A 23,630-nucleotide genomic window follows, 5' to 3' on the forward strand; every position below is an offset into this window, starting at 1 on the left:
CTACATATGCATAATTTATTTACAGAGAGGTAAAACCCTCTAATTCCCGCATTTATTATTGTAACACACAGTATTAGAGTGTTTGGTTTTTTTTACTATTGCAATCTGCACACTGTCTGAGAGAGTTAGTGTTGAATCATGCCTGAATGAGCGTGTTTGAGGGGCTTTGAGACTCCAATCCATACCATCCTCCATAAATTATGCACATAACTTTCCAAAGGCGTTGCAGATATTATAATACAAATTAATTTACAGGGCTTTTATTCCCAGCCATTGTTTTATGCCCCTTATCTTAAAGAGAAAAAAAAATAAAGACTCCTATTTCCCACTCCACACTGTAAGGGGGATTTGGTATTGGTGACACTGCAATAGTGCTTCATGTTGAAGGTGCATTTAGCTCATTCACAGCAAAACCCAGGGAACCTGTCTTGTTGAAACTATCTCCAAATACTATTTATGCAATCTATTCATGTAAGTGGGACACCTTTTCTAATTCTAGCTCATGGGAATTTAATTGCCAAGTTTGAGCCTTTGTCAGGATATCTATCACTTTTCAAGGACTTTATGGATGGATAAAGAATTCAGTGAGGTCCAGATCTTTTACAAGACTTGACAACTAATTCTGACCTTCTCGATGTGTAAAACGTGAGCCCTGGAAGACCTGGCTCAGGCAAAGAGAGAGAATTGATTCCAGAGCTGCCTCATTCCCAGGTAGCTTTAAATTATGTTCCAGCCTGACCCAGAAGGTTTCTCCAATGTAAGTATCAGCCCACTCACCTTTAGATAGCTGAATTTTCCCTCAGTCTTTTTCTGACCCAGGCTGTACTTTGAACATCCAGCTTCACTGAAGGCATTGTGTGTCCACCATAATGCCTCTTCACTAATTCACAGTCCCCTGGTATGTACGAAAGCTTAAATTATTTCCTACAGTGTGCATTAGCTTGTACATGTCTATGCTGAATTTCATCTTCCATCATGCTGTCTGGTCATGTCTTGCTGGAACACATCGTAGCTCCCCATAGTCTTGAGTAACCTAAAAAATTCTGTGTCATTTGGACATTTTGCTAATTCACTATTTACATACCTACTCCCAGGTCACTAAGAAACATCTCTTGCTACAAACTTTGGGCTGGCAGGCATAAATTCTTGATGTGTATTGAGGCCACAAGCCAATCCAGGGCTATTTTTTAGTTTGATTTATTTGAAGTAGCTTTTAATGGCTTATTAGTAGCTGTTGAAGGCAATGAAATCTGCAGTAGCATTACAGGTTTTGCTTTCTATAGCTGGGCTTGCCACTGAAGACAGCAGGGCTCACATTGTGCTCCCCAGTACCAGAAGATAGCTCTTTCCTAAATTTGTGTGGGATGTGAGCCTCTTCCTTTCACTGTATTTTTCCTGTGCGGGGAGGATAGCAACTCCCAAAGGCTGCAACAGCTAGCTGTGGTGCAGAAGTATGTGTCTCTATTCTAGGAAACTGGGTTGACCTATTCCCCTGCCTGTGCCGTGGGGGTTGACATAAGAGAAGGAAACAGGGGCTGACAGGCAGACAAGAGCATGCAGTGGGATAGGGAGGCATGTGGGGCAGTCCTGGCTGTTGTTGAGCCTCCCACTAAGGTTATCTCCCCTATCCCTGCTTGTGCCATGAGGCAGTTACTGACTTGCCTCTCGGAATAGCTCCCTGTCTGCTGTCCCTGGAAACGCTGAAGGCAATATGGTCATATGGCTCTTCTTCCCAAAGATGAGATCCTTAGGACTGGTGGACTATGTTGAGCACAGCAAGTGCACTGTCTAACAGTGTTCTTTGGGAAGAAAGCATGACATGGCCTCATCCTTTTACTGCAGGATGCACCTCAATAGATTAATCCACCTGTCTCCTCACCTACCGCTGTAGAAATATTGTATTTTACTACATAAATACCCTCAATTTCTCCCTAACATGCTGTCAATACTCCTAAGTGACAAAGAGGGAGGTGCTGTGGGGTACTGGTTACTTTGGATGGAAAGGAGGGGATCTGGGCAATGTAGGGGAAGCAGGAGGTAAGGTCAGATTTTGGAATTTTAAGTAGAATTTACAGAAGAGGAATCTCATTTTTCTCTGTCCCGTGCACACAATCTCACATGATCTAAAACAGTTGGGGGTCATGAGCATTCCTGGCAAAGCCAGCACCACACTGAAAAGGTTACCACCAGTTTGTGCTGGGATGTCCAACAGCAGCAAAGGGAAGCAAGAGCTGAACACTTAAACAGAGAATTGTTGGCACAACGATGATGCTTTGTGGACAACATTAGGATGGTATCCATTTCTCACTGGTATTTGTTGTTCTAGGATATATGCAGGCTTCAGTGTATGAGACTGATTTGGCTTATGGTTAGCAACACTTAGAAGGTTATCTCTGCAATCAGAAGAAAAGAGACTTTTAATTACAAGCACAGTAAGACTATCAAGCTGGGGCAAACCCTATGTTTAATCCTGTGCTACTGATCTGGGGTTTTACCTGGTTCAGATTCTTGTCTTTGGCTGTTCCCTCATCAAATCACTTCCTGTGCTGGATGTTTCTGGTGGAATCATTTTGCAATAAAATGGAGAGCAGAGAAATATTTGACTCTCAGGCTGAGCACACTTGGGAAAATACTGCTCTGCACGCAGCCCCCATCTGAACATAGAAGAAGGCCACAGAGCTGCACAGGTACCTTCACAAACCATCACTCGTTCACACTGTGGCAAGGGGCTGGCATTCCCTCAGCCACCAGCTCAGGCCGCTGGTCCTGCTGTGGAAGCAGGCAGCATAAAGCCCCACCATGCTGTCCCAGCATCACACCATGTTAAGACAAAATGAAAGTCTGTGATTCCAGCTTGTCAACACCAGCATATGGAGCAATGCTTGTTCGAGCTTCTCCCTTTGGTGTTCAACCTTTTGCATGTGGGCTACATTGATTAAGACAGCTTTGGCAGTGAGCTAATGAGCAGCGTTACCTCTGGGTGGGGGCTGCGCTGCAGGTGCTGTGATCATGCTCAGTCACCTGGTTCCCAGCCTGGAGGGCTGCCTTAGATTACATCTCCCGTGTCATCCTGCACCTCATCACCCTTTCCACCCTCCTCCTAGTCCTCCAACCTTTCCTCCCACCTTTGGCCACTCTCCTGCTGCCTCTCTGCCCCTCCAGCCATCCCCACTCCCCTGTCTGCATTCTTCTCCATCTGCCCTGTTTGCCTCCCATCACAGCATCTGACAGACCCTGCCTTTCTGCAGAGAGACCAGGGCAGTCACCTACAGCTCTCCACAGGGCGCTGCGTCCCAGGGGGCAGCAAGACCCTTTTCCCTCCTGCTGTATTTGAGGTGCCTTGTAACTCCCCGGGGCCTCCATAAACAATGGAGCCGGCTCAGGGATCTTGTTTACAGGCTGGGGAAGTAGGGTAGGCAGGCTGGGGGTTGCCTTGTTAAAAAGGGTTCGACTTTGGGGTCTGCAACTAAGCAGAGAGGCAGTGGGAAGGAAGAAGAGGCAGGAACGCTGAGGAGCAGGGTGTGCTCGAGGCTATTTGGAAGCTGTGGTTTCAGGTGTGAGCTCAACCATAAAGTAAAACTGCCTCCAGCACTGCCCTGTCAGGGCATGGAAATGTGGCCATCCCCAGCTCAGGGGTCACATAAAGTCCGTCTCCTTCCCATGGTGCCCGGACAGGCCTGCCCTTACGTGCTTTGCAGAGGGTTGCGAGCCCTGGAGGGTGCAGGGCCACCGGGCTGTGAGATCCCACCATGCAGGAGCTCTATCCAGCCCCTCTGCCCCGCAGAGCTGGTGGGACTGGGCCAGCTTGGCTTCCCCAGGCCTCGCCAAGCAGCCCGACATGGGGGGTGTTTGCATGTCGCTGGGGCTTTCACAGCACTTGGGTTTTGTTAGAGGAGGAGGAGTTTCTCCCTTGACATTTTCACAGCTCCGGAAGGAACAGGAGGGATTGATGACTCTGAGCACAGCGAAGACAAAGAGGTGATCCTGCCCTACCAGGCTTTGATAAACCCAGGCAGCCAGCCACCACTTGTTCTTACAATCCCTCACTCCCACATATGCACAAGAAATACTATTATGGGGCCTTTTCAACATTAATGCATGCTTATTAACTGATGTGCCTTTGTTTTTGCTTAAAAACCTTGTTTCTAAACCTCTCCTTAAAACTCGCCATATAGATGCACACACATACTTATTTTTCTGTCAAAGAAATCAGATCTGTAGCATTTGAAGGGAAAAGTAAAGGACCATTTTAAGCTAAATAATTTTTTTTTCTTTGTACTGTTTTCTGTCGCCAGATAACTCTTCTGCTGTTAATTTTGCAGACATTGTGCTCAGTTTCAGCAGCCTTCACAGGTCTCTTGAGGTGTGTTTGGGCAAGTTTTTTGCTACCAAAACCCTCTTCATTTTTTTCTCAGAATCACAATGTTTGCACCTCGCAAAACTGACACTGGTACTGAGGCACAGATTTGTAAAGGTATTTTGGCATCTCCCTCACAGCAAGTCAGACTCAAGAGATTTAGCTTTTCCAGTATGATAGTTTGCTCTTTTATTGGGTGGATTTGCCTTCTGTTGGAGGAATGGCAAACCTGAATTGACTTCTCTGAGAGCAAAATCACAGGAGCATAAGGCAAAATCATAGAATCATAGAATCGTTAGGGTTGGAAAGGACCTTAAGATCATCTAGTTCCAGCCATGGCAGGGACACCTTATGCTAAATCATATCACCTCTTGCAGATGCCCAACAGGGAAAACAGGCACTTTAACCCATTTTCTCCCCTCAAACTCCCAGGTAAAGCAACTGCATCAGAATATGAGAACACACTTTGCATTCAGTGGGATACCTACCCGGCTGGATGCAGCAATATGCAGATGGGTTGAAGAATATGTGGCACAGTGGCTTCCTAACAGGACTTAACGGTTCCCAACACCTGAGTGCTTTTCCAGCACTAACTCAGTAATTACACAACATAGACAGGCTTACATTTTTGCAATTGCTTATGCATTTCACTGTAACTTTGCAAAATGATCAAATGATTGAGATCTAGAGAGTTCATGCTCTCTGTTCTGTCTTCAGACTGTTGCATGACACTATTGTACAGTTTAGACTCTTAGTGAAACTAATTCTTTTTGCTGCTGTCCTGCCTAGAGAGGTATGGAGAACAGGACCCTGTTGTGCTAATCTCTGGATAAGCTTATAATGAGAGTCCCCATACTGACAAATCCATTATATAAATGGAAAAAGAGACCCAGAGAGAGCAGGGACACAAAAGGGAGCGAACAATACAGGAGCTGCGAATATCAGGTCAGTGAGGCTCTCAGCTTCAGAGTGTCCTGCTCTCACTTGAGGCCACCTGAATAGTTTTCACAGGGGTGGGAGTCTGTTGGATGCCCAAACCACAGCTGAGACTGGAACTCAGCATCTCTCTGTATTCAAAGGGAATATCAGGCCTGAGATGCTCTGCTTGCTATGTCCTGTAGGATGCTGCATCATTTGTGCCAAGCACTTCCGTGAGGGAATCTGAAACATAATTCCCAAACACCCACCAAACCGCAGCAAAATGCTGAAGTGTAATTCAAATGGAGGTATTCTGATGTGGTCAGTTAACCCCCTGCTACCTCAAACCCTGATATCTCTGTATAAATGAAAAAAAGATAATAGTGCTGGATTGTTGTGAGGAAAGCAGTGATACCATGAGACAGTTTTTTATTAATTATTTACTGGGCGCTGTGCTCACAGCTAGGTTTAGCTTTTGCTCTGCTCTAGGTCATCACAAGTATGTACCCCATGCCCTCACTCAAAGTATTAAGCAGCCATACCAAAGACAGGATCTTTGCATGACTGCCTCTAGATCCCAACACATACCCATGTAGCCCCTATAATGGACAAGCACATATATTATTAAGCAGCAGAAAGCACTCGTACAAGGCTGAAGGCACACATGACTTATTTACACTGACCTAAAATAGCAGCACTTTAAGTGATACAAACACAGAAGACTTTTAAAGTGCTCCCTGGAGATTTGTGAATACAGGAGAACCCTTTAGCTAATCCTGAAACATTGTTTTCTTAAAAAGTCGGCTCATTTTCTTTTATGCTCCTGCCATTACTTTCCTTACCTAGAAGGATCTTCCTTCATTTTTCCCTATATATTGGATTATTAGCAGCTCAGTTAACAACAACCCTCCTACTTTTGTTGGCAGATGCAGTCTTTCAGAACTGACAGTTCCTAAGAGTTTAGGAATACTCTCCCGCAGGCTTGTAGGGTGGAGAATTCATGGGGTTTTCCCTCCTTTTGACTGGGTTTCCTGATGGAAAGTGGCTTTAAATGGCCCTGCTTCAGCTATGCCCACTGGCGAGGCTTGGCAAAGGTTGTCCCCACTGCCACTCAGTGTCTGTTTGGGGACACGGTCTGGATGCCTGATGTCCCTTGGGAAGTGTGTGCCTAGATGAGAAGGGAGGTCACTGCCAGGGTGGCTGGGGAAGGCTCCTGGGGGTATGCCAGGAGCATGGGGTGAGAAGCAAGAGCCAGTAAAACATTAAAATGTATGTGTGTGCATGTGGGGGGGGACCTTAAAGATTATTTAACAACAAAAAAAAAAATTGCAATGTCTGACTTATATGAAATTTAATTTAATTTATTTTTACACCAGCAGCTGTCAGTTCAAAGAACAAAAACAAAGTAGCCATCTGTGCTTAATTTCATAAATCTACTGTAGATTGTCACATGATAGTGGAACTTGGACAAAAACTTGTCATGTGATTGGGTCCAGTCCCTTTAAAGTCACGCTTTCATACATAGTCTGATTTAGATGCAGCTATAGGCATGAGGCCCGACTAAGCAGTCAGCAACCTGTCATAAATAGAGCGGGGTCAGTCTGACAAAAATCCCCATTTCCAGGGCTTCCAACATCTTCCCCTCTTTTTGTGGCAAAAGTGGGGTTTGTGTTTGTTTTGGTTTTATTTCTTATTATGTTTCCAGCATTTGAACAAAACCATGATCCTATTTGACAATAGCGAGACCTGTAACGTGAAATAACTCCCCTTCCATGAGGCCTAAAATGATATGGAGAAAACAGGGTGCCAGGAAGGACTGAGGGTGGTTGCAGAGGCAAGCAGTCTCACCTCATCAGAAACCCTTCCCTGGCTCTTCAGCTGGAAGGAAAAGATTTTTCTTTAAACCTCTGCAGATCACAGGTGAACCAGAGAAATGTAAAGAAATGACTTTTTTTTTAGCCATTCAAGAAGCAGGGCTAATATGGAAAGTCAGAGTGTGTTAACTCTCCAAATTCATTACTAAGAAAGTGCAAGGGAGAGAGATCAGAGGGGGTGTAATTAAAATACAGATCAAAAAGTCGCATTTTTCAATTCGCCATGTGAAAAAAAAATAACAATCAGCTTGTCATATTCTCATTAAATACCAGATGGTTGAGCATGAGTAATAGATCTCTGGCTGACAGAAATCTGCAAACTCTTTTCTTTGGAGAGTTTTTAACTTAAGCAATCCGACCATATCGAATAGTCAATAATGCTCTCAAGGTGAATGTATTTGTTTAGTATTTGCGTGCATGTATTTGTCTGTGCGTGCCAGAGTGTACGTGCGTGTGGGGTGGAAACGAGCAGAGCCTCAGAGAAAGTAGAATTAATTCTTAGGTAATTTTAGCTGCCTAATGCCTATAGTCTTTACTCTCACACTCACTGCTCAAGAGTTTCCTGAGGTTTTAATGCTTTCCACCTTCTCAGGAATAATTAAGTGATGACCACACCTATGCTGAAAGGAAAAGGCCACAGCTCTTTTATCTAGTGCAGCTACATAACCATAAATCAGGTTGTTGCTCTGGTGTGGAGCCCCACAGATCAATCGCTTTCTCGCAGCATTGCCATACCCTCCAGCGGGGAGAGCAGGCAGCTGCCAGCAGCTGCCTTTACTGGGGGCAGCTTGCTCCCAAGATAACTCCAGCAGAGGTTTCACTGTGGTCGTGTTATTTCTCTGGTTTGCTGTTATTAGTGCTGTATTACAGTAACACCAATGGGATCTGGCTGTAGACTGCAACTGAGATGATACAAACACAGAATTAACAATATGTTTCTTTTCTTCCCCATATAACTTGCTCTCTCAGTGTGCAACACGAGGTAGCGCTTGGACATGATCAGGTGGGGAAATTCAGACCTAGCTGTATCAGAGGGTGCTCATGGAGACAGCACTGGCAGCATCAGCATTGCTGGTCTCCTGGAGCCAAACCTTTAAGTAGCTGGGTGCCTGTCTTGATCCCAAGTACAAAGACATATACAGTCGCTACCTTATTGGATTTTAGCCATTTGCGAGGCTTGATATCAGCACAGCCAAATGACTGGGAGCCCTGAGAGGCCGATGTAATAAATGAAATGTTTAAGCCTGCCAGCAACATGAGGAATTTCAAAGAACTTCTGCATGTGTGCAGAGGCAGCAGCCATCTTCCTCTTGCCTGCTCCGGCCTGTTGCGGAAGCGAACCCGCGCTGATCTCTCTTGGAGACCTTGCATTTAAATTCCAGCCCACCTTCTTACTGCTGTTTTCCCTTAATCTAAAATAAGTCGTTTTGAATGAAAGTAGATGATCTGGTCCTTGTATATGGAAAAACAGCAATTACTGGCAAAGAACAGCAGTCTTTGCGGTAGGAGTGTGGTAGCTTTATTCTCCTACAAGTTTGGGCTGGACTGCTACTTAGAGTAATATACGTTAATGCCAGAAAAGAGCTTGTGAGGTTTTTCAGCTTAGACTTTTTGCCAGCAAGGGATTTTTCCCTACAGGATATTGTAACCAAGCTTTAATTAAAAAAATTAGAAGGCATTAAGGCAGCCCACAGTAATAGCCTCCTTCGGTGTACCTCACATTACCAACCACCTTGTTAGTCTCAGGCCTTCCTCTTCAACCTGCTGACACATCTGTGTTCTTGGCAGATCCAGATCTCGCAACACTGTGTAGTTCAGGGATACCTGGAAGTGGTATAGCTACATTAGCACAATAAATTAGCATAGGTAGAGCACCATGCTAATAAATCTGGATTACTTCTCGTCCTCAAGCTAGTTCTTTTAGAGCTAACTCACTTAAGCACTATAGTGTGGAGCGCTGATGTACCCACATGCTATCCTAGTCTTTGGGAATGACACTGGTATTATGGGGAGCTCAGAAAATCCATGGGTGGTGGAAATAGTGAAAGTGGAAAAGCTGAAAAGCTTGAGCTATCCCTATTCAAGACTTTCAGTTGGTCAGAATAGTGGTGTTTTCTTTTCCTATGACAAAGCTCCTAGGATGAAGTCTTGGCACCACTGAGATCTATAGAAGTTTTACCACCAGCTACAGCAGTTATAAAATTTTATCCCTTGTTAATTTTTCCAAAGTGTTTTTTTCTGATGGTAATAGGCTAATTCTCAAACTGTTGATTTCTTCTTAAATTCCATAAGGTTTGCCAGTTTCACAACATTTTCCTTATGTGCTTTTCATGGTTTTAGCTAATACCAACATACATTACTGCCTGAATCACCTTTTTTGGAGTTGCCATCTTATCACACCAGCCTCACTTTTCAGCTGTGACTTTTTCAGGAGTTAAACCCCCACCTCCCCTTTTTCTCTTGGCTTGACAGGACTGTCAGAGGCACATGTAAGCACTTGCTTTCTTGATCCTGGTCTTTAATGATTAGCTTAAGAAGTCTCATATGCTCCTGTCATGCCTATTGCTACCTCTGTCAACTTTCTTTTTAACACAGCAGACTTCGATCACACCTAGAGACAAAGTCTGCAGCAACTGCTCTCAAAGGAAAAAGAAACAAAGACAGATCTTCTGCTCATGAAGATTGACTAATTAATGCTAACAAATTCACCTGGAATTTGTTTTCATGTCGAAACTCTTGAGTCATGTTTTCACTGTTGAGTCTGTGCTTCTCTAATCTGGTGGGATTTACTGAGGGTAAAGTAACATGATCTTCAGTTGGCCATGATTTCTGGCAGCTGCTAGACTGTTTGGCTTCTCTTTGAGACCTGTGCACGTTTTAACAGACCATGTCCTTCCTGCCTTCTGTCTACAGGTAAGGTGGCTTTGGAGAACTGCTGATGAGCCTCTTTCGGCAGTTTGCCTACACTGCCTTCAATAGGATGACACATCCAGCCACCAATTCTTCAACAGACACCTAAAAGGCACAAACTGTGAGGAAGTTTCCCTGTGGATATAGCCCATCTGACATCTGTTTCATCTTTCAGGACCTCAAGAGCAAGGTCAGAGTCTTGGGTAGAGCTGCTATTTGCAGCGCCTGTCATCAGAACAAAGGAAGTCTTTAAGCTGGTTTTACAACCTTATCAAAGCTCTGTGGGTGAGGCAGGAGAGAACAAACTAGTTTTCAGGACCACAGAGGTATACAGATCTGAGGGTAAGCATATATATGTATAGGTGTCTGATGAGTCGTCTGATATACCTGATTAGTGAGAAAGGATGCTTTTGAGGTTAAGACACTGGATAGGATTCAGGAAATCTGGATTTGGTTCCCAGCCCCACCATAGATTGCCTGTGGCATCTTGAATAAGTCAGTTTGCTTGTATCTCAGCTCTCTGCTCAAAAAGGGGGCACAGGGCTTTCTAGCTTCTAGTTTTCTTTTAGACAGACATAGGCAAATGCACTGATACCCCCTAAATCACGTGGGTCCTCATCTTGCTGTAGATCTCCTGATACCATCAGCATGTGAATCACAATGCCCAAGGGAAGACAGCAATGTATATTTAATACATGTATGTGCAAATGATAAACGGTTCCAGAAGTATCAGTGAAGTATCAGAAGTTGGCCACTTTAGAGAACACTAACAGTCTTACTGGCATCTGTCTCTGGCAGTCTCAAACTGTCAACCAAAATTTCAATCAAATCAGGACTGTTTTATTTCATGGTTCACTGAGCAGCTAAGTATTTAAACACCTCCATTTTCTTTCCTTCATGCCAGTGCATATGCACGTCCTGGCTGTAAGAGTAACAGAACTGAAACAAAACCAGGGCAAGACAAAGCTACCTGGAAAACATGAAGCCAGTGGCCAGCAACACTGTTTCTCTTTGTTTGTTGGCCTTCGTTAGAAGGGCCTAAGGAGATGACAGTCACTGAACATCAAAGAATTTCAGTGTGATAATTGGTCCATCATACTGTTAGATTCAAATTTTTTCCTTGCTGGTTGGATTCCAAATACAGCCAGCTCTGGTCACTCGAGCCTCCACACTCTAAAGTAACCAAAAAGAAAGAGAATTGTTATTATTATTTGCAATAGCAGTAACATCAATGAGTGAAAATCTCCAGGGATGTCCCATTATGTGCTTTTTCTGGCTGATTCAGTGGTCTTTCTATCTTTTTAAACCCTTCTAGGATAGTAGTCGGAGATCCTGCTTTGAGGTTCTAGCTTGCAATGTCCCACTTTAAGGCTGTTGTATGGCACTCTCTCTCGAGTCTTTTCTTGGCAAACTCTTGTAGCAGCAGGCTTTGTAGGCAGACTTCTTTCATTACGTAACCTTTTCCTCTTGATAGGGCATCTGTAGTACCGGAGGGAGGAGGAGGCCTGATGCAGACAGGTTTCATCCTCCCACCCTGTTTTCATGTCCATGTATTTTCTCCTCTTTAAGAGGACTCTAATGCTTCCCCTTGCTACTGAAAGTAGGTGGAGGAACAGTCAGTCTTTCCTATCCCTGGCAAAATGCTTCTTCTGCTCTGTTACTTATTGTGGTGCTAGGAGCACAAGCACTCTTGTGATCACTCCTGTTGCAGTGATCCAGGAGAGGAGCAGTGCTCCAGCTAGATTTCCTGGGCAGATCTGTGACCCATCAGACATCCACTGGGAGCATCAATAGTTAACAGCCACCTTTGAAAGTGGAGTACATTGGACTGAGCCAGGAGTTAGTTGTACAAAGGGTATTTATGCCCTAGTGTTCAAGTGTCACCAAGATTGCTTTGCTCAAAACTGCTTCAAAGGGGATCATTGGAGTGGATTGCTTGAGGAGGTCATGGAGTATCTATCCCCAGAGATTTTAAGCAACGTGAGTGCCTATGAGGGATTCTTCATGTACAGCTGATACTACAGTGGTGCAGGAAAGCACATGGGATCACCTCCTGGCATGCTCTGAACATGCCTAGTGGAGTGGGAAACGCCTTAAAGTCTTCTGGAAACCAGGCCTTTCATCCTAGACATCTGGGCCCATCTCCTCAGGAATAGTGATTTAAACTTGAATCTCTCACATCCTGGGGGAATATCCTCATCCTCTGGCCTTACAAAGAAAGGTGTAAGAATCAGGTTTTGTTTATCATTGAATGCAGGTATTTAATTAGCTATGGCAAAGTACACCAGATTCAGCAAGAGGGTATTAAGAAAGTCCTGTTCCCAAATACCTGAGAAGGTGGTGGTGAGGCCACTCTCCTCAGTGGGAGACCAAGGTTCAAACCTGCTTTCTAATCAGGTGTGTGGGTGAGGAGAGAGGAGGAAGACTTGAAAGCAGATTTCCTACCTCTTATGTGGCTAAGGAAAAATCATGGGGGAGATAACTGTTAGTTGTTTTTCAGTATTTTCTGATCTCCAGGGAAGGATTTACAGCCAAGACTCCCAAAGGAGATAGATGCCACCTTCTCTCCCACCAGTAGCTATGTAACTGCCTCTGCTTAATTGCCTCACCACTAAATACTTTACACCACAAGGCCTCTTGTAGACATTTCTTGCTGCCAGCTTGGTCAGCTTCTGTTTTCTCATCTCCAGCTTCTCTAATCCCATCCTGAGGTATCAGATTTACTCTGTCCCCCGTGCCACACCTGGCACACTGGGATGCCTGTGTCTCTAACCCAGGGCTGAGGATTCCAGTATGCACAGGGGTAGATGGAAGTTAGGTATTACAACAGTGTGGTTTTTCTCTTTTGGTGTGAAATTTTCTTTTACCTCAACTATGAACATGTTGAACAGTGAGGAAAGAAGTACTTCTGGCTAACGCATGCACACAATTAATCAAGCCTTGTGATCCTATGACACAGAGCTCTTTGTCTCAGATCTTCTGTAAGGAGTTCCCTCTGGCTGAAAATATATGCTTAAGGCCTTTGTGCTGTTAAACTCAGCCTACTTTATACTTTCTGGCATGTGTGTGGGACTTGAAGGGAGCTGTTTAGAGATAATGCTTGTATTCCGACTGGTACATGACTCTGGGTTTATAGATCAATAAGTATTTCAGTTACCAGCCAGGGAAAGATAAATATATTTGTAGACATTTTTTCTTCTTAATGAACAAGTTGGGTTTGTATGGGATGTTTCTTAAATTCTTTGCTTCATCATGGAAATTTATATTTTCCCTTCTTACACTTAAATTGCATTTACTTCAGTGGAAAATATCTCCATTCCCACACATTTTAACCTCCATACTCTCTTTCCTATGAGAAAAAGTAGAAGTGGAGTAAAGCAATGAAAATTAACAGGGTTGGCTTGGGTTTTTAGACCTACAACTCTCTAACACCTGAGCCTGCTTGACAAATGGAATTAGTCACATTTTTGTAGCATTTTGTTTCGTGTTTTTACCACTCTGGTCACTTTTTCTCTAGCTCTAGCATTTCAGGAAGAAGAAAGAGGAGGAGGAAAGCATTAGTCTTTGTTTCAGGACAGAGTACTGCTTTTCCCTTAGCCAAGACAAAGATTATAGCAGCATGCTCCTGTCACAGATTGCCCTATAAATACCCCAGACCCACCCCTTGCTAGCCTCACTGAGGTCTTAAAACTCTCCCCCTTCCAAAGGAGAGAAGGTAATTTTCATTGACGATGTGACATGTGGCATAGTTCACAGTGGCGCTCCCCACATGCACATGTCCCTAGTCCTGGCACACACAGTATCATATGTGTGCATTTCCTATTTTTACTTGCATCATGAGATCAGGTTTTCCACCTCTTATCAAAGGTAGTCCACAAGTCTCGTGGCCTTCCAACTGGCGTGGCACCATTTTGTGTGCTGCTGCGCTGTGGCTGTATATTAGCCTCCAACTAACCTTTTAAGTGACATATTTCTGCACTCTTTCTTGGATCCAGTAGCTGGTGTTCGGTAGCTCACCAGAGCTTCACTTCTTGGGTTCCTGTTCTGCAGGTCTTCAGGTTAACCTTTCTAGTTTTAATCAAAAAAGATGATGTCAACAGGAATCATGTTGTAGGTTTTCCCGGTGCTGACTGTAACCTTTATTGTTGGTTAATTGACTAAAGTGCTAAAAGTCTATTTCAGAATTTCTATTTCATCAAAATGTCTCCTTTGTTGAAGTATCAATTAGCAGTCTTGGTTCAAAGGTTTATTTCTCTCACATGCAGCCATTTTTTCTGTAATAATTGTCTAGATTCTGACATTAAATACTGTAATTTCTCCTGCTATGTTTAAAACCACTTCCAAGGGCTTCTAAGTTTTATTTCCTTCCCATTTTCTACAGAAATAGCTGGAGTTTGTTCATGCTTGGGGAGATTAATAAAACTATATAGTAGATTGTGAAATTCACCTCAAACCAAAATACAATGAGCTCCATTCTCAGACCTCCTGCAGGCTCCATTTCTTTAATTAAATATATGCCAAGTTTCCTCTCCATGAAGTAAATACATAAAACTGCATATTTGAGGGCAATTATAAGCTAGTGTATTTTGACATTTCTTCACTGCAAATTTTTTAACCTTTATTAAGGGAATTCTGGTTAAACGGATTTCTACTTGAGATATATATAGCAAAAAAGCTTAAAGCCTGTGTGAAATTATGGACAAACGAAAGCGAAATCCTAGGAAATGTGAGTAAATGAAACCCTGATTTTTGTCTTACCAAAGGTTGTGCCTAGCAGAGACTCATCATTAGCAAGCTCTTGTACTGAAGCCAGGGGAAGGTGTTTGCACTGGGGAAACGTCACCTTTCTCCATTTATAGTCTGGCTTTGCTGGTACAGAGCAAGACCTGTTCCCAAATGTTATTGCAGAGGGGCCATAGGGAAAGCAAGGAGATAGGGCTTGTTGCGAATGGGGAAAATACTGAATGTATGACCCTATTTAGCCAAGACAAAAGCTCTCTGCTCCTGCTCTGTTTTGTTTTAAATGGGAGGAAGACATTAGTTGGCTTTTTGGTTAATCTTCTTTATGTCAGAAGTTTTGACAGTGGGTAACTGAGAGCGTGAGATGTGGGTGTGAGGGTGAGCATGGCAGGATGGACTGGAAATAGGAGCTCTGAGTGGGGAAATAATGCTTGAAAGTCATTTGCAGCTGTGCTGGCACTAATGGGGAGGACAGGGGGAAATTCCAAGGGTGTATGGTCCTTCTGCCCCCAGGGGTAGGGAGCTGATGTCCTGCCAATGGCCACACTGTTAGTGGAATGGCCAAGGCAGAGCTAGGTGCTGCATAAGAGCTACTGAAGTCCTGAGGTGCGCCCAGGTTCCCACTCCTGGGGGACACCAGAGTCCTACTGGTCCTTGCATCTTTATCTCAGACTATCAAACCTGCTTGATCTTTTCCCAAAACTACTCTGGATGTCAGGGAAAAGGGATAGGAAACTTTTCTGAGGAGGCCACAAGAGGGGTTAAAGCAGAGGACATAGGTGGGGCTCTGATTCAGATGTGGCCTGGAGCAGTTGGAGCTCCAGCAGACACTGCTGCAGACACTGGCGTGTAGGTACATTAATATGGGAAACCCCTGTGATATGGGAAACATCCTGGCAAAGAAGCCACAACTCCTGCTTGAGCCAGGAGACAGCCGTATGCCCATAGTTTGGCTATCATTTTGAGCGAACACAGCAGTTTTTGGAAGCTGCTGGAGGCTAGTGGTTCTTTGCAAACTATCCACATGGTTCTGCCTTCGATATAACCTTGAACTTTAAACTGTCCTAGAAACACAGACCAACACACACTGCACTTTATGTACTAATAAACCCAAGCCTGTTCAAACCTGCTTACTTGACAGCAGGCTACTAGATGAAAGCAGGGTTGGTTCACTTATCATCCAGAAATAGAGCTCCAGAAGATTTTTCTTACACAGCATAGAAGTTTCCAACTTTCTTCTTTTTTTCAGTGGTAATCATTCTACCATGGGAACGAAAGACAGCAGGATAAAGCTCAAACTTGCCATTCTTAGCTGGTCAAAACAGAAGTTCTGTCTCCATAACTCCAACTTTCCCTTCAAATACATGTGTTGAAACTTTGCCATGGCTATTTTTCTGCCTTCTAAGAAAAAACATTAGATGATCCATCTATAAGAGGATCTCTGACATCAATTGGTAATGGATACTGCACACTAAAAACATTCATTCTGAACAGCTCCTGCCCTGCACAAACCCTAAGCCTGTTTGGCCTGACCTTCTGTGGCTTTTCTTGCCTGCAAAATAACTTATGCAATTTTTAGCATTCCTGCAACCAGAACATCTGGGCCTCATTGTTCTATACCTCTGAAAAAGGGGGGGGGGGCAATGACAAACATACTTTGCATTCACATCCTCTTTCACCTGTTTCTCTACACGTTTTGAATCAAGATGCTCAAGCATAAACTCTTGCTGGTCACTTCTGGATGCCCTCCTGAGGGGCAGCTCTCAGAGGAGGAGGGAGATAGCCCAGCAGACTGATTTTATACATACAGCACAGAGGTGATGCTTTGTGTTAGGCAGGTAAACAGAAGAGTCACTTATTCAACATATGCTGTGTTTTGGTTTAATATGGCAAGGCTTTTTTTTTTTTTTTTTGGGGGAGGGGGGAGAGGAGTGGTTCTACAGGGGTGGCTTCTGTGAGAAGCTGCTAACAGCTTCCCCTGTGTCCAATGGAGCCAGTGAGATGGACCCACCACTGGTCAAAACCATCAGCAACAGTGATAGTGCCTCTGGGATAACATAGTTAAGAAGGGAAAAAAGTTACTGTGCAGGAAACTGAAATTGAAACTGGAGAGAGGGGTGAGAATATGTGAGAGGAACAGCTCTGCAGACACCAAGGTCAGTGAGGAAAGGGGAGGAGGTGCTTCAGGCACCTGAGCAGAGGTTGATCTGCAGCCCATGCTAAACACCATGGTGAGGCAGACTGTCCCCATGCAACCCATGGGGGTTAGTGGTGAAGCAGATACCCACCTGCAGCCCATGGGGGTTAATGGTGAAGCAGATATCCACTGGCAGCCTGTAGGGGACCCCATGCCAGAGTAGGTGGATGGTTGAAGGAGGCTGTGACCCTGTGAGAAGCCCCTGCTTTAGCAAGGATCCTGGCAGGACCGGTGCAGAGAGGAACCCACGCTGGAGCAGGTGTGCTGCAGGACTTGTAACTCCATGGGGGTCACATGTTGGAACAGTCTGTTGCTGAAGGACTGCACCCTGTGGAAGGAACCAGGCTGGATCAGTTAATGAAGAACTGCAGCCCATGGGAAGCATTCATGTTGAAGAAGTTCATGGAGAACTGTTTCGCATAGGAGGGACCTCACACTGGAGCAGGGGAAGAGTGTGAGGAGGCCTTCCCTGAGGAGGAAGGAGTGGCAGAGACAACATGTGATGAACTGACCACAACCCCCATACCCCATCCTGCTGTGTCACTGTTGGGGATCAGGCAGGGAAATCGAGACTAAAGTTAACCCCAGGAAGAAGGGGTTGGGGGAGAGTTTTTTACAGTTTGGTTTTATTTCTCATCCTACTCTGATTTGATTGGTAACAAATTAAACTGATTTCTCCAAGTCAGGTCTGTTTGCCTGTGACAGTAATTGGTGAGTGATCTCTCCTTGTCTTTATCTTGACTCACAAGCCTTTCCTTATATTTTCTCTCCCCTGTCCAGCTGAGGGTGTGGAGTGATAGAGTGGCTTTGGTGGGCACCTGGTGTCCAGCCAGGGTCAACCCACCACATGCTGGAAGATTTTTGACACTCTGTTAAAAATACCAAAATAGCACTGGTATCTTTTTTCTAGGCTCTTTCACAGACCTACAAGAGTTTCTGTTTTACACATCACTGAACTGTAAGCTATGCACATTAAGAGGCCTTGAATGATTTGAACAAGATCTTCCTGTGCTTTTTGCAAAAAGAAGTTCGATAGTTAAAAAATAATTAAGATCCTTCTCCAATCATTTGCTTTCGCCTCAGTCGTTGACTTTATAATTTTACATAGTGGGTAGGAAATGCTATCAGTAACTTTTAAAGTTTCAGAAGTCAGTGGTCACAATATAATTCTGATGGACAAAAGGATTAGAGGAGCCATGCGTATGTCTTGGGGCTGGAAGGGGTAGGATCGAAAAGTGTTGTCATAAGCTCATTAACTTAAGGAGTACAGCGTGGCTTTGTTGTTACAATTTGTTAAGTGCTTGGAAACAAGCAAAAGATCAGTTTGTGTTTGTGAAGGAATAATTCAGCCTCATGTGGATGCCTTTTATTTTTAGAGAAATGTGTCTCCCTTAGACCCTTTTAAAAATAAATCATGTGGAGCAGAGGGACAGTGCCTGAATGCAGAATCAACTATTTGCCAACTGTTTTCTTTGTTTAAAATATGCACTTGCTAGACTGAAGCCCAAACTGCAAAGTTCAAACCAACACTCAAATTCTAAACAGCGCAGACTTTAAAGTCACTAAAGTCCAACTGGGAATTGCGGCACTACAGGCAGTCCTGGAGTTGAATTTCCGCACCAGCCTTTGCTTACAAAATATCAGAAGAGGTGCAAGTGCTACCACCTGTTTTCTTCCTCACCACTCCCAGTTTTTGCAACAGCTCAGTGGTTGTGTGCTCCGCCAGGATGGGGATGACCCAAGTTTGGTTTCCAGAAAGGATAGGAAAGCATTTGAGCCCACAGACTCTCAGGGTATCCTTAGGAGGGGCTCCTTCAGTCAGTCCTGTGAAAGGCATTTGCACTGGTCTGATGCTAGATAATAATAATAAAATCTAATAATAAAACTAATATAATAAAATAATAAAAGAATTTTAGCATGATTCCCCTCCACCCCAGCAAGATTACAAGATTACCTGAAATAAGGAGGCATAGGTACCAAGCTTTGCTTTAGGAAAAACTTCTTTACGGCAAAATACTTAAGCAGGGGTTGGAGCTAAGAGCTGGAACCTGTGGTTTTTTTCCTAGGTGAGCACCTACATCTTTGCTAAATTAGTGTCAAGCACATGCTTTGTGTCCCTCTCTGGCCCCCTTATTGTACAGGATTTTACTGCAGGCAGGGCAGTAATTGATAGCCTGGAGTTGGGATGGGCTGATGGTGCAGGGGAGCAGAGAAGGAGAGAAGGAATGTCTCCATCAGTGTGTAAGAGGCCACATTCTGGGCAAGGCACATTAAACCACCAGATAGAACAAAAGGGTAATGAATACCCTGATATTCTTTACTTATCCCAGTTTGGTAGGCATATTTGTGGCCACTTACTCGTTGATCAGGGGCCATAATCAATGACAGCTTTCGGGGGAATTTTGAGTTGCCAGTTACACATAATTAGTTCACTTGGTTTAATAACCTATGAAGATCTTTGCAGAGAAGGAATTATTTGGTAAAGATGAGGGGTTCTTTAAATCTAATTTTTATTGTGAATGAAGCATAACCCAGGACAACAACGAGTGATAACAGCTCCAGTATATGAAAACAGGGTATTTATCATTTTACGGTGCAAGGTTTGAATCTGCAGACTGGGACAAAGAGCTGCTACTTAGCAATTTCAAGATGGTATGAGTGGGTGTTGGGCATGTAGATACTTCTAGATCTTTGGCCAAAGTGTCCAGGCTATCCTATGAACAAGATTCAGAGCTTTCAGTGGGGAAATATCCTGTGAAAGAGTCATGCTTCCTCTGTCATCCCTGGTAATCTTTCCCCAAGAGAAAAATCTGCATTGCTGTGGCTTAATTTAAATATGCAAGTAGAATTTTACTTCTTCCCTTACTTTGTAATTAATGTATAAAGTACCCATCTCTTGGCAATATATATGGTGTGGTGTGTAACACAGCAGGACACCTGCATTCCAGAGCTCGGTTTCACTCCTGACACCAAAGTGGACAGTACCAGAGAATAAAGAAGCAAACTGAAAGAAGACTGCACTGCTCCTGACAAAGTGACCTGAAGAGAAAGGTCTGATGTGCCCAGCTGGGATGACAGCCATCGAGCGACCCCAGTGGACATCCTCGAGGAAGAAGATCCATAGATGGAATCCCCGCCGAGAAGGTTCAAACAGCAAACCTGAGTGCAGCAAAACTGTACAGTTAAAAAAAAAAGGAAGAAAAAAAGATAGTTTTCATGTTCCATAAGGCTATGATTATGTGATATACATACTTATTCAAGATCAAAGTGTTGTTTTTAATAGTTAAATATTCACAGATGCAAATGATCTTTGATTTGCATAAAGTGATAATTATGTTATTCATTAGGACTTGGTAAATGTTGTGTTCAAATTCCATGATCATTTTGCTTTAGGGTTACTGAGAAACAAGTTTGTGAGTTTAAGGGAAACCTATTGTGAAAGTAAATGGCAGGGTTTATTTCAACTGAGCTGGGATGATTTACCAACCTCCTACGTTCTCAGTATGGCATGTCCAGTCTAGCCCATTATATCAACTAATGTCTGGGGGGAGGCCCAGGGCTGCTGTCCCTGCAAGGTCATCTGTCAATGCCAGACGGGGAGGGGAAGCTGTCAGTCTCCTCGTGTAACTGTGTCTTCCCAGCTGCACTGCCTGCCTGCCGCTGCCCACACTGCGGGGACCCTGGCTCCCAGTGCTGTGGGAGACCCATCTTCCTGCTCTGTCTCTCACACACACACCTTCCCCTGGGTCAAGAGGAACAATGGTGCAGGGAGGACAGGGCTAGCCTGTGCCGAGCTGCAGGCACTTGATAAATGGGTGGGCAGGCGGCAAGTGACAATATGCAGACAAGTGATATCATTTGCAAATGGATTCAGCAAGGAAGCAAGAATATAGAAAAAGGGGAAGACAAAGTCAGGGGCACAGAAAAGGCTTCTCGTTAACCCTTTCGGGAGGGTGGGAAATATGATAGCTTGACTCTGGGAAAAAAAGGTTGGGAATACTGCTTTTCAATCCCTTACCTACAACCTCTGGGAGAGCTGAACACCCTACCAGGAAGTCGCATGACACTAACTGCCTCCTGAAAACCCACATTTTTAGTACCTGTACTGTGGGCTTTCTCTCCTGATGTATAGATATGGGTATCTTGGGATTTACCTGGGATTTACCTGGCCTTGTTTAACGCCTTTGGAGATATTCCCATCCCCTTGTCAGAAGCTGAGATTGGTGACTCAGAGTAAGACCTGGTGCTCGGGCTGCACTGATCTCCCTCTTTAGACATCCCAGCACTGGCATCACCCCACATGATGTTGTAGCCCCATCATCTTAGTGAGTGAGCATCTGGGATGGCATCCACATCCCACTGGCAGGCCAGCAGAGCTGGAGGGGAGATCAGACCACTGCAGGTGTGAAGGGCTCTTCAGGAGGGGATTACTGAGCCAGACAAACTGGCCAACGGGAGATGTCCTATGCACAGTTTAAATATTTGTGTATGAAAATATATTGTAGAGGTCAATCATGAGATTAAAACTATCTCATTTGCCCAAACCCTTTTTAAACAATGGTATGAAAAACACTCATCATCCAGCAGGTTGGATCCCAAAAGGACTGGACAGCCTACTTAAACTGTAGGACCATTTTTTTCTAATTACAAAGCTATTTCATGTCTCTCCTAGTAGCTGATGACCTCCATCTTTCTCCTATGTGTGCATTTTTTCTTGGCCCAGACACACAAGAAGTCTGGCCACGTTTCATAGCCATGCTGTTTGCTTCCAATGAATATGGGCTGTGTTCACACACCACAAGGTTTGCCTTCCCATCTCACAAGCCCAGTTATTCCAGTGGACTTGGTCCTACTCCACTGAGCTCAGGCTATCTTGATGCATGCCAAGGAGGTTGGGCCATCTCTTGGAGAACATGATTGGTGAGGGCTGCTGGGACAGAGCACTTTGGGACCATGGGGTTACTTGCAATCTGCTACTCAGGCAGTGACAGCATCATGCCTACAAGGAAGCCCTACAAAGAGTTTCTAAGAACATCAAGCACTAGGAGTGTTGTTAGCTTCTGTGTTTACAAAGATTATAGACTGTGTCACCTACAGTCATAGAACATGTACAGAGGCAATGCTATGACCAAGCTTCAGTTTTATATTTGGTTCTTTGTATTGAGGAGGTTTTTGAGAGCTGGTAAGAGCTGGACAGATCTGTAGGATGCTCCTCAGCTGTCTAAATTATTCTCCTCTTATGAGACAACCACTGTGATGTAGGTTTGAAGGTGTTTCAGGCATAAGTCCCTGACTCACCTAAACCACAGCAACCAGCAAAACCCCTGTTCCATGCCAGACAGAATTGGCTTGCAGTGAACCCTGGTAAAAGGAACTAGATCAGGGCGATTCTTCCCTGGTGACATTTGCGACCAGGGTTGTGTTGCGATAGAGGTTCCTGGAGTGAGTATTTCATGTGATACATCCTCTCCTCTGTGTTTCCTGCCACTCTTGAGCATAGTGTGAACTTTGAAGTAATGCTTCCAGCCCTTTTCCCTGCAAAGAAATGTCATCTTCCTCTTTTTCTCACTCTACTTGCTAGATATCAGCTGTAGCTGCCATATTACAGTTATGCTATTTAAATGCACTAAAAATACAGATCAAATAGCTGAATCATCCATTAAGAGTCTCATTATCCTGTTGAATGAAGATTCTTTCTGACTTTTACTGTGGACAGGATATATTAGAACTTGTCTGTCATTAATAACACACACGTGTGAATGGCCAATTAATATCCACATCTGCCTTAATGCTATTTATTAACTTGTATTACCTATAAGAGCCACTAATGCTTGTGGAACTTATTTCACTTAGTTTCTGCCTTTTTTTCTGTTCTTTGGCTTGACATTAATGCTGTACTACTTTCAGAACTTCTCTCATTGTAAGGACGACGGACAAGATGACCTGATAGCCGTCTCTAATTTCTATATACACTTTTCCCTCATTATGACACTCCTGCACAATAAAAGGCAGAGGCTCAAGCTTAGCATCTCAAAAAAAAAGTTCTCTTTTTGTTCCCTAACCATCTTGCTGTGCTGTTGGCCCTGATTTAGCTGTAGCAGATATGCATCAGTTGGTCTTCAAGGTGCTAAGAGCCCAAAGATGGAAGAAAGTAATTAAGGGTCATATAGACTCCATCATTAGAAACAAAATTGCACATCTCCTTTCTTATTTGTTGCTCTCATTTTTATTTTTTTTCTAGGAGACTTTTACATTGGTCAGAGAAACCAAAGATATGGGGTTTACTCTTCTTAGGTCAAGCACTGGCTTTCTGGCAATCAATAGTGGGGTCTTTCACTTCAGTCTTTCTGTGCCAGATCACTCGATTTCCTGTGGAAATCCTAATTTCTTATGCACACATCTTCAGTGCTGAGGACATGCATTTAAAGTTGCTTCTTCTACATGTTGATGACTGGCAATAGTAAAAAAAAATGTAGGGGATTGGTCTCATGGTCAAGGTTTTGGAATTGCATTTCAGGCATTTGGATTTCCTTTGCTATTTTGGTGGTCACAGGAAAAAAAAAATAGATTTCTCTGTGCTTCTATTTCTTTATCTGACAATCTAGGTTGCAGATTTTGTGGAATTGAATTCCTT

The 23,630-nt window shown here is 43.9% G+C and overlaps 1 long non-coding RNA gene across 2 annotated transcripts; it reads left to right on the forward strand.

The window, feature by feature from the left end:
- Positions 1-3,127: 3,127 nt before the first annotated feature.
- On the forward strand, positions 3,128-16,178 carry LOC130593643 (uncharacterized). Of its 2 annotated transcripts, none has more exons than XR_008970844.1 (4): positions 3,128-3,335; positions 5,149-5,302; positions 10,063-10,249; positions 16,049-16,178. It is a non-coding gene; the product is annotated as an uncharacterized LOC130593643 (long non-coding RNA). The 2 variants fall into 2 exon arrangements; XR_008970845.1 differs by lacking the exon at positions 3,128-3,335 and adding an exon at positions 3,847-3,978.
- The last annotated feature ends 7,452 nt before the right edge of the window (positions 16,179-23,630 follow it).

This window comes from Pezoporus wallicus, unplaced genomic scaffold (assembly GCF_028554395.1).
Source record: "Pezoporus wallicus isolate ANWC-B61680 ecotype Strahan unplaced genomic scaffold, APGP_CSIRO_Pwel_v1 contig_8218, whole genome shotgun sequence".
Lineage (NCBI taxonomy): Eukaryota > Metazoa > Chordata > Aves > Psittaciformes > Psittacidae > Pezoporus > Pezoporus wallicus.